The 12,123-nt window shown below is 40.4% G+C and overlaps 1 protein-coding gene across 2 annotated transcripts in view; it reads right to left on the bottom strand.

The window, feature by feature from the left end:
* The window catches only part of RNF19A (ring finger protein 19A, RBR E3 ubiquitin protein ligase), a 59,332-nt gene extending 50,612 nt beyond the window's left edge, over window positions 1-8,720 (bottom strand). Inside the window, exons 1-2 of one of the 2 annotated variants that reach the window (XM_060243431.1) lie at window positions 8,534-8,720; window positions 4,174-4,323 (exon numbers count right to left, since the gene is read on the bottom strand). The gene's annotated coding sequence lies outside the window, so the exon portion shown is untranslated. Of the gene's footprint in view, window positions 1-4,173; window positions 4,324-8,152; window positions 8,323-8,533 lie in introns of those variants that run through there. The other variant, XM_060243432.1, reaches the window with a different exon arrangement.
* Window positions 8,721-12,123: the final 3,403 nt, after the last annotated feature.

Below are 12,123 nucleotides of genomic sequence, written 5' to 3'. Positions count from 1 at the left end.
CAACTTATGGCAACCTCATTGGGTTTTCAAGGCAAGAGACACCCAGGGGTGGTTTGTCATTGCCTAGCATAGGGACCCTGGATTTTCTTGGTGGTCTCCCATCCAAATACTAAATAGGGCCAACCTTGCTTAGCTTCAGGAATCTGACAATATTGGGCTAGCCTGGGCCTAACAGGGAAGCTGGATACAAGGTACAATCCTACAATTTTGGGAGATTGTAAGCCAAGCATCCTCTTATAATGGAGACAACTGCTTCTGAATAGGTGGCTACCTGCAGATACATAGGTGATGACTGAGTTCTTCCAAAGCAACTTCTCCAGTGAGCAGGAAAGCCAAGATGGGCTCTTTGCTTTGAAAAAGATATATTTTGTCCAAGAAGTCATGAAACCTACTGACAGACACCGATTTGGAAAGCACTGGTCTGGGACTTTAGTTCATTCACCCATCCACTCTCTCCCTTTATCATGCTTTACATGAAGAAAAAGCTGATAACCAGACAGCAGCAATGTAGGAGAAACAAGTTAGGTGTACTGATGTCTGTTTAAAAAGAAGTCTATCCAGTATTTTCCCCTCCAAAGAGAAAGAATTTTATCCAAAGTAATCTATGTTTATAAAACAGACAATTATGCCTGTCCAATATGCTAGGGCTAGGAAATAATTAACAGTAGAAGCCTTGTAACATTTTCCTGTATAAAATGAATTATATGCAAAGGCAGGAGGTAGCAATTTATCTGAACTGATACAGATGTATCAAATTTTGCAATCAAAGTTCCTCTGTTGACGTAAGCAGCTTTTACTGAGCAATGATATGAAAAAATAAAGCTTCTCTCTGCAGCAGCCTCCAGGGCACGGCTAAGTTTATCCTCAAAAATGTACAGAACTACTGAAGGGATAGAACAGGAGCTTCCGTTTTAAAGAAAATCTACTTCCTCAGAGAGCCTACATATCCACAGGGCCAATATTAAGGTGGCCATAATACTAACTTACAGTTTTTCAGCAAAGAAAGAAATCAGTTGTGTTACAGCTACTAAAAGCCACAAAAATTTGGTAGAGTAGTTCCTTTTATTCTTGGATAAACAATCAGCCATCCAGGAATTTTCACTAGGGAAATGTACAGGAAAGTTAGGTATGATCAACTGAGCTGTTTGCCACTTCCCAGTTCCTAAGAGGCCTTTGTTGATGAGGCTCTCTTCTGAGAACTGGAGGAAGGAAGTTCTGAAGCATAAAGGAAGCAGCTGTGTACATTAGATGAAACAAGAGCTCTTGGTAAAGCCTCTACTAGACCATTATTGCATCTATTTCCAAGGTCAGGCAACATTCAGACTAAGATCTGGGACACCCAAGTTCAAATCGTGTGATGAAAGTTGCTGGGTGACCTAGGTCCAACCTACCTCCTACAGTTGTTGAAGATAATACTGAGAAGGTGGTAATATAATCCTTGTAGGAAAGGCAGAATAAAAACATGACAGATTTAAGGGAGAGTTCTATCTGTAAAATGCTGCATGTATTCATATAAAGAGTGAGTTCTGAAACTAACCTCTGCAGGGAATGATCCATATGTGAGAACATGCAAGGAAAACATGTAAGATGTAGATTTTCTCCCATTAATGCTTTGGGAATCTCTCAAGATCTATTTTGATAATGTAACTGATTATTTTAGCACCACCTGAAACTGCTTTGAAATTGTCTTAAATTGTTTTTGTTTTTAACTGGTTTATTGATTTATGAATGTCCTTTTATATCGTTGTTCACCATTCTGAGCTCTGTGTGTGTATAGAGGAGGACGATCTAAAAGTCTAATGAAGAATCTTGATCTGGATAGCCCAGGTAAGTCCAATCTTGTCAGATCTCAGAAGCTAAGAAGGGTCAACTATGGTTAGTACTTTGAATGGGAGACCGTCCTTGAAATACCCAGTTGAGAGGCAGAGGCAGGCTTATTCAGCCACCTCCCTGAATAGACTCTTTGGATCAGTCACCTAAGGACATAATTTCCAGGTGCAGACACACACACAAAATATATAAAAATACCCCAAGAAAAAAGTCTAATAAATAACAAATAAATAAAGAAGAATGCCTTGTAAAGGCAAGACTGTAGGCCTAAAATTGACTAGACTGATCCAAACAACTATAGAATATTGCTGAATGACTGCTATGATCTCCCTTGTGGAGGGAAAACCACTAACGAGTCACCACCATCAGTAGGATGTTTAAATAGCAGGTCCTAGAGAGGTGGCCTATACCATAAAACAATTCAGTTTGTTGGGATATTTTATGCTTTTAAAAATGTAATGGAACACCCTTGCAGAACAGTTAAAAATGCCTATGTCTATTACCTAAGACAGGTGATTTAGACAGCTTCTAACAAATGAATGCATAAATCTTTTAAAAAGATTTAATGAGTACATAATGGACTTTGGGTTTGTTTTTTAGAACAAATTCTGTGTATCAGCAGTATTGACAGAATAGGACTTTAGCAGCCCACAAGCAGAATTCAGTTCATGGAGGGCTGCCAGATGGCACCAAGCAGGGTGCTCCCACCTCTGTCTTACAACATGATGTTGGGTCAACAAGAACAGATGTTGCAGCATAACTTCCCAGTCAGCTTCATGCTGGCTGAGCTGAGATATGGCTAGCCTTTAATGGCAAAGGAAAGAAAACAGGCAGAAATATAGGTAACAGTTGAATAACTAAGCATATATCTTTTATTGCTTCTGAATTAGAAGGAAGCAAGAGAGTGCTTGTTCTACTACAAGATTTACCTGTTTCTCCCTCTATTCAAAGCTAACATTCTCTTACAAGTCTACTATGCTGCCATTTCTACCATCAACATGTCCACTTCCACCTGTAAAGTGGCAGCAAAGCAGGACCACTGTGAGTTTGTTAGACTTTGAATTATATTTTAGGACTACACGAAGGAGACACAGAAATAATTGCCCAGTGACCTCTGGAGGAAATGGATTATTCCACTGGTCAAACCACAGTGTTTATAGATCATGTATTTACACATTTTACATACATGCACACATCTTTAATAACTTTCTTGTGAGAGATATGGTACACTAGGTTTGGTTCACGTTAAGGTTCGACTTTTATATATGCAGAAGCTGTGGAAAAAAACCTGTGTCAGGTCTGACTGATCAATGACAATGGTCCTCCCCATGTATCTAACACAGCTTACATGTTTAACAGTTAGTTGTTCTGCAAGTACTGAGTTCATGCTAGATCTCTTTTTGCATTATGTTACTGTATGCACCATCTGAGTTTGTGTGTAAAAGTCAGGGCAGTGAGTTTATGGTCTTCAAGTCTTCTACCCTATTATTCTACATTGCTGCAACACAAAAACCAACCACTTCTTTTTAATATGGTAATTTGTGGTATTTTAAAATGATCCAAAGTGAATAACAACATTTATAATTTAAATAACATGTATGTGCTGCATGACAATGTGAACTAAGTGACATACAAAGACATGATTTTTCTACTGGCAAATGTAAAACTACATTCAGTCCCTAACATCCCCAGTCAAAGGAGCTTATACCGCAAGCAATGGGAAAGACCATTTTTTGTATGACATCCTGGAGAGCTATCATTAAACAGATTAAATTAGATGAGACAATGGTCAGTATCTGGCTCTAGTAATGAATTTGTGACAACTATAAACCTGTTTTTCAGGATCACATCTTCCTTCATCTCACATCATGACTGAAGAATTCCTAGTTTAGAAAATCTCCAAACTCCAATTTGTAACACCCATAAGTAAACATTTTAAACTGCAATTGTTTAAACTGCAATAAGTTCTACTTTGGTGAAGTGCCTGAACTGAGAGGGTACAACAAAGTGGAGATTTTTTAAGCCAGGAAATCTTCAACAGTGATAATGAGGGTAAGGTGGGAGCAGAATACATAAGCCCCATGCTTGACATGAGCAAACTCCAGTGCATTTGCAATGTCTGACTGTAGTTTTGTTAATTCATAAAAGCACAAAAAACAAAGCATGAGAAAGATAAAACTGTTGGTCATTTTTTACACTCAGAAAGATTTACATCTTCATAAAAAAAGAATCACACAATAAGTTCAACATTTTACTCTGTTCCTCTGTTTTTCCACAGAAAACAAAAAGTGTATGAATTAAAAGAAAAACAGTCACTGTCATTGCAAAGGAACTCATTATTACCTTCTTGGAGGAAGTCTACTTCCATGCGCTTCTCAGGAATACATTTTCAGCAACGGAATATCAAATACCACGCTCAGTTTTGTAAGGCAGCCATCAGCTGAATTAATGAGTTGCATATTTGTTAGCTGAGATGAAAATGGAAACTTGCACCTAAAATATAGACACAGAGAGAATTCTGCTTAGCTGTTTATGAATACATTGGCACAGAAAATAGAAACAATCTTCTAAATCAGAGGTGTCAAACTCATTTCTTCTGACATGACTGAACCCCGCATGCCATAAAAAAGTAATGCTAGGTACAGGAGATAAAAACTCTACAAAGGACACAGGCAAACTCGATTAATTATATTATTTTTTACTAAAAAGAAAAAGAAAAGCAACTGATTCCTAGCAATGAAAGCAGCTGATTTACTGGAGAATCCACAAAAGCCTGGCTCTCCCAGATGCCCCCAACCCCAGCTCTCATCCTCCTGCATGAGAAGGAGAAGGCCTGACAAAGACGCTGTTTCCAAAACCTCAAGGGGGTGTTTTTTGTTCTCTCATGACCCTTCCCCCGCCCATGGTCTGAGAACAGCACCAATTGCTCACAGACTGGATAGGAGCCCTGGACGGGGCCTGTGGGCTGTATGTTTAACATCCCTATCCTAAATATTAAACAGAAGTCACTTACATTTGAGTCAAATGAAAAAAATATGAAGGCTACGTGGGTTAACAAGTGTCAAGACGGGTTTGCTTTTGGCATGCTACACCTGCTGACTTCTCAGAAGCAAATAATGTGAGCCATGACCACAAAGTTCTGAGTTTGCACATGCATAGGACCTGCACAGACTGAACTTTCTCCTTAGTCTACTTTGGGACACTTCTTTGAGAGTGCCAAATTTATATTGTATATGCTAGATTCAAGGGAGGGGAGAGGTCATTCTAAAGCCTAAGCGTATTTACTAAGGAAAGCCAAAAGAAAAATCTTGAAAAGTCACTGAGCTACATCCCTTTTACATCATTCCTTCCCCACATTTTTAGAAGTAAATGTCAGTGTCAACATCCAACCCCCCCCCAACCCATACACATATCAGAACACATTTTGCAATTTACAAAACCCTACACCTAGAGCCAAATAACCTGGGCTTGTCAGTGACCAGTTTCCCATTTTCTATAACCTCAAATTCAAAATCTAGTGTTCCATTTTTTGTAAATGGAAATGTTTGCTATTCTGGTTGAAAACTTTAGTTCAAGTAAACCACTAATGATCATATCTCTTAAGTCATACACAGTTGTACCCAAATGGATTAACCAGCCTCACTTGGTTGAAAACACCTGCCACTATCAGGTCAATTGATTTAGATGGGGGTGGGGTGGGAAGACAGGATTAGTATTGTAATTATGGTTAATCTGATATAGATTTAAATCAAATATACAAAGGATTAGGCCAAGTCAAAATACCACTCTGTTTATAATTCAAGTATCTTTTATTTATTATTAATTATTTTCAATTTATAGCCCTCCCTTTCCCAAATGGGCTTTGAGCAGGTAACAAGGACAAGGCAAAAACCATGGGTATTACAGGAAGTATTACAGAAAGAATGTACAAGCATGTAAAGAACAGGATGATGGAAATGAAGAACTGTGCAGACTTGGCTTCATTTCTTATCATAGCGTTCTTATGTCTCACACAATGAGTCACTGCTAGATGTGGTCTCCACATTAATTAAGGATTACTGGCATCATTTAAAATGTAACCCAAAGTTATCACTTGAAGCAGCAAATCTGTCGTTTTCACCCATCCTCTTTCACTTCTTACTACTGACAGAATGAAAACCAGGCCTCGCTTTAAACAAACATAAAAACAGAGATGACTGGTAATACCTGTCCCCCTAATAAACTTTTTAAAAACCCCACAATTTTTTCCCCCTGGCTTGAAAGTTACACAAAAACTGTTTTGAGGCTTAATGATTAAACCAACCCCCAACTCATACAACATTAAGCTATTCCATAAACAGACCACAGTCACACTACACATAACTAAAAATAGTCAGCCCTTGTATTTAGATCTTTTAATGGATAAACTCATTTATGAAAAAACTATCATTAACATCATGTATTTTTCCAGCACAACTTTTCTTTATAGACTTTCTAACCTACTCAACGTAAGAAACTAAGTTAAGTTTCACAAGCTTAATTCTGAGGTTTATATATTAAAAATATGCATATTTGTTGACCCACAACTATAGTACTAAATCCATTATTAGAGTTTCACCCTAAACGTCAAGTTTTACAATATTAAACTAGTGTTTAAAATCACTGCCTTCGATCAGTTTCAAAATCATAACAATATGGACCTCTGAACTGTGGCTATATTCCTTGAGATACACTTGCTAAAGTAGATAATGGAAACATTTTGTCCTCAAGTATCATAAATACTAAACCCTTTATAATCAGTTAAATTAATTGTGAAGGCTAAATTTCAAACACCAGATCATCTACTTACAACTGCAACAATATTTTTAAAATACATTTATAAAGATTTGAATAAGAAATAAAATAAGACACAACACTCACTACACTAATACTCTTTTGACTTTTACATTGTCTTTTAGTGACTGTATGTTGAAGAGCTGAAATCAAACACCACTGCCTACAAAGTTTAACAGTAGCAACTACTGCAGTGTCTCCTACATTGAAAAGAGTTAATTATAGTCAGTTACAATATTGTCAATCAAAAAGGATTCCCCATCAACTTTCTTCCCTGATTTCAAAAAGAACAGTATTCCAGTGAAGTAAATGAAGGCATGCCCTTTTATTTTGGTTTCTAACTGAAAAACCAAGACAAAACCCTCCTACAGAACAGCCAAACTTGTTTGATGTTGAAATACTAATAAGAAAATTCAGCATTACTTCATGCCATTTACATATAGATGCTTCCTGTTTGATCTGTTCTAGTCAGGATTGAACTTTAAAGACTAACAAAATTTATTTCAACAAATTCAGCATAAGATTTCATGAGTCAGAGACCAGTTCATCAGATGCAGCTGTGACTCATGAAAATTTAAGCAGAAGTATATGCCCTTGTTTGTTAAAGTGCCTCTGGACTTCTGTTTAATTGCTCTGCAACAGACTAACACAGCTACCCATCCAGAATTATTACTTATGTGTGTTTACTATAAAGTCTCTTGGTTTTGCCTTGAAAATGTTAGCCTGTGTACAGTCAGGACCAAATATCAACAGAACAGATGCACAGTTTTAGACCGTGGTAGAGTGAAATTTAGTGGACACCCCTATGGCCAACTGTGTTGATGCTTATTTGGTCATCAGTGTTGTGCATATTTTTTAAAAAAGAAACTATTTCAAACATTCCTTCGACTAAAACTATTTGAAAATTTGAAAATGTTTCTATTTGCCCTTGAGAGCAGTTTCCCGAAAACTGCTACATTCAATGTTATATAGCTATTACAAATTCTCCATGAGACAAGGGGAGGGGGGAGCGGTTAAATGTTGCAATTTGGAAGAGAAAGAGAAGCCCAGTCGACTTTAGCCAGCAGATCTGGAAAGAGATTACAGCAAAGTGAAACTGTGGCGGAGTTGAAAAGTTCCTACCCTTCTTCTCCTGGGACTGGACTTCCTTTCAGTCCGGGTTGTGTGTATATACGTTTCTCATGAGTTGTACTAGTGCCATAGGAAGCCTCATATTTTTCAGCTGTTACTAACTTCACCCTCCCTTTCTTTGTAGAAGTTTTCGTCTATATTTCCTAGCAATAACCTCCCCTTTTTTTTGCCAGAGGGAGGTGCAAGAACAGAGGCTGTTTGAGAGAAAAGGAGGAGGGCAAAGAGGCCAGAAAGAGAAAATCCAGTGGGGTCTAGGAGCCGGGGGTGGGTCTCTCCCCAAAGACTGGCGGTAGAGGAGGCAGAAATCTGTCTGGGCAGAATTGGGGGGAGGGGGGTCTTCAGTCTTTCCCGAGATTGTCCGGGGGGGGGGAGATTTTACCGGGTGGTTCCGGAGAGCTGAAAAGCAGGAGGGGCCCCGCGTCGCGTCTTCTGGGCTCCCCCTCTAGCGGCCCAGCCGGGGAGCTGAGGGGAGACAATGGCCACGATGACTTCACCCTCCAGCAATGTGAGGAGTCGCGGCCGCCGCCTAATCCCCTCGAAGGGGCGGCGACGGGCAGGGCGCTCCGAGGGGCTCTTCCCCCCTTTCAGCCCCTCGAGGAGATTCTCCCGCCAAACCCCCCCCCCCTTCGCCGCCGCCGCCCCCCCGACGGCTGGCTTCTCCCGGGGCTCCTGGCTACTAGTGCCCGCCGCCGCCAGGCAGCTCCTCGCCGCCCCCGAGGCCTCCAAGCCTGCCCGAGCAATTCCTCCCCTGCCCCGCTACCTTCAACTCGGCAGAGCTCCGCCAGACAGCCCGCTCGCTTCGCCCAGCTGGGCCCGGCGCCGCGCAGGAAGTCCCTGTGAGGGGAAAAAGAGAGCGAGCGAGCGTGCGAGGCGGGCGGGGGAAGGGCCAAGACGCTACAGGCCCCAGGCAGGTTGGGCTGGGCTGGGCTTTACCCGGCCGAGGGAGGCTTCCTCCTCCCGCGCTGAGATCACAGTCGAGGCGGGGCCGCCTGCTAGTTGAACCCGGTGCCCGGGCTGGCCTGCCAGGCGGCGAAGCCCCGATGGGGGGGGGGGGGGAGAAGGAGGCGGTTTCAGGCTGCTTGTCCAAGTTACCTGTGTCGTTTTAGTCTCCCCGCTTGGCTCCTGGATGCATCATCTTTTCCAGCGTGTGTCAGCTGAAAATGGAAACACTTTTCTTGGTTAAGGTGACTACGCTGGAGTGATCTGTTTTGTTTTGTTTTTTTGCTTACTTTCTGTGTACTAATGAAGAAGCAGGAAATCAGTACTTGTTTTCAGGGACAGAGGAAGCTTCACCTGCTGGAGTTCTGCCTGTCAGGCACACACGCAACCACAACTAGCTGCCTTCCCAGGGAGCGAGGGAAACAATTCTAGGAAGCCTTATTTACAATAAAGAGGTTCGATAAAATATAAAATTCCTTCTAGTGTGCTGGAGTATAAATACAGATCCTGGCTTTAATCAAACAATAAATATAGGAGTAGCAGAATAAATTTATCTGGGGTGTACTGTTTCAGACTGCAGGTAGGAGCTGAGATCCTCTCAGTAGCTACTCCTTTAGGGGCAGGGTGGGGCGTGGAATCTAGGCTTCTGGAAGGATGGCATGCCAGGAAAAAAAATGCCCTGTAGTGGTTAATCAGTGACAGTATACATATATGCTGTACCACTTACAATATCAGACCAGGGTTCAAGTTGCTACTCAGCCATGAAGCTCACTGGACTAAATATGCATTTCCAGCCTCATTTGTTTCTCTGTGTTGCTTAGTGGAAAGGTGAGATAAAAGTGCAGTAGAGATACAGAACATTGCTTACTGAGGTACTGGCTTTCTATAAACAAGGTTTGGAGGGAAGTATTCAAACATGGTGCTTCCACATTATCATAATGTGGAGAGGCATTAGGACTGGCAATGGAGTATCTACTTGATGGTTTCCCCTGCCATTTTCAGCTCCCTGCGGCTGTCATTCCTCACAAGCCACTGATGGGGCTTTTTAAAAAACCCTCCTAATTGACAAATCACAATAGCATTATAACAGTATTGCTTTAGGTCAATTTTTAAACCTATCCAGTGGACTGGGGTGTGGTGGAGATGTGCTACGGTAACTGCAGGGCACTGGGGCAAATAAAATTATTCCAGTGTCAGCTGGAAACTCAAACAATGCATACATTCCTTGCCCAAACATGCTTTGGCTGCAGTCTTTCAAAATAGCTGTCCCAAAGCATATCTAGGTAATACTGCAGCAAAGCAGGCGGATATGTACAATGAAGCTGTGCGGCTGCTGGGGAAAAGACCACTCCTATTTGGAAGTCACAGAAGAACAAACAACTATATGGAATCAGTCAGCCTCTACCAATAGTCAGAAGTGTAGTATAGTCCAGGAAATGCTTTATCATTGGATTCTACTATGTATAAACTATGGGTTACAGCTTCTGGAAAATGTCAAGGAACACTCTTCTGAATTTTTAATGGTATATAGGAAATACTGGCATGCTTGAGCCTAATCTGGCCTTTTTGCCCATTATTTTACTTCTCCCCATGGCTGGTCCACCATATGGATGAAGCCAACACATACTGTAATAGGTTATGCAAATACCACTTCCCCCACCATTTTCTGAAGAAGTATATTTTAGTTTTTAATTTTATTCATTATTTGTTCTTACTTTCATAACTTCTCTGTAAACATCAGGGTGCTAGAACTCTTTCATTTAGACACCACTCCAAAGCAAGTAGAACATGCCACTTCACACCCTCACCCACACACAAATTGTGCCGCCAGAATTTTAAAAAAATCTTCCTTAATTTTTGACCTTTTATAATTTAAAAATAATATTTTCTCAGTCATCTCAGATGTGTGGAAATCTTCCATTTATAAATTAAAGTCTCAACTACCAACACTGAAAGCAGAATAAAAGTTGAAAACACCTACCGTACATACTCATCAGAATGATTTATGAAACAAATAATCTAGAACAATTCTTGCTTTGTGACTTGCAGTTTGATTTTGGAACTGAAACTGCTTGGTTGCCAGTGATCTTTGCCAGGACAGGTTGCTGTTCTATTGATTTTCCTGGATGTTGTTATGTCTTTCCATTCTATTGGCTATGGCAGCACTCCTCAGAACGCTCTCCTGAGAGCAAACGTCATTGGATAAAATGGGACTTACTTCTAGAGACTGGTTTAGGATTGCTCTTTGTTATATTCTTCTGGATAATCTTCAAGATTATTTATTTAAAACATTTATTTGCCACTTTTCCACCCAACTCAGGGTGCCAAGGCAGCAAACATTTCTTAAAATAGCATTTAAAAATATATAATATTTAAAATATTTTTTAAAAATCTTTAAACTGATATGCACACAAAGAGTGAGGAAGGCTAGTAAGAGTTAACAAAGGCATGCCAAACAAAACAAATGTCTTCACCTGCTGATGGAAGACAATGAAAGAGGAAGAAAGATTCACCTGGGAATGGTGTTCCAAAATTTTGGAGGGAGCAGGAGGGGGGTACCATATTCCAGAAGGTGGATCAGTTCCAGAATGTGGCACTATGACTATTACTCAGCCATACAGTATTTATGCTGCAAGATGCTAGTCCTAGTTCAGTCCTGTCCACTAACTATTTAACATCTATATGGGTAAGGTTGTCCAGGGATATAGTTCAGAATGACACAATCTTTCTCCTCAAACTCGTGTGATTGTAATTATCTTTAATGGTTTCCTAGAGTCAAGAATGAGTTGGATGAAGGCTAATAAAGTGAAGGATTGATATGCTATTGGCAGGTGTAGTTGGCTGCAAAGAGGATATTTAGATGACTTGGCCTCCCCCTTAAAGGTTAGTTTGTAGGCTGGGTTGGTTTTTAGCCTTGTTTATGGATATGCAAGTATCATCCATGGTTTAGGAATGGGGTTGCCTATGAAAAACTATTTTGAAATTTAAGTGATTTGAAAACTAGCAGACAGTACCTGGGATGACCAGATTTTGCTGATACTGAAAGACCTCAGAAGCCTTCAGTTTGTTTCTAGCCAGAATGCAAAGTGCAAATTTTCAGCTAAAAAGCTCTAAATGGCTTGAGATCAGGATATGTAAAGAACTGCCTTCTCCCATATTAAATATGTATGTTCTGAAATATGACTCTAGGAAACTCTCATCATCTTCATAGGTTAAATAATTACCCACTAGGAACAAGGTCTTCTCTGTTGTGGCATCCCAATTATAGAATGCCCTTCCCTCCTAAGCCTATTTGTCTCCCTCGCTGTCCTTTAGGGTGAAACTTGCCTTATTCTCAAGAGTTTTGCTTGGACATAATCACATAATTGTGCATGCCCATTTCTGTTTTTATTCTTGAGTTCAGTTTTATTT

The sequence above is a fragment of the Heteronotia binoei genome, chromosome 7, assembly GCF_032191835.1.
Source record: "Heteronotia binoei isolate CCM8104 ecotype False Entrance Well chromosome 7, APGP_CSIRO_Hbin_v1, whole genome shotgun sequence".
Taxonomy (NCBI): domain Eukaryota; kingdom Metazoa; phylum Chordata; class Lepidosauria; order Squamata; family Gekkonidae; genus Heteronotia; species Heteronotia binoei.
This window is presented reverse-complemented; position numbering and strand designations above follow the sequence as displayed.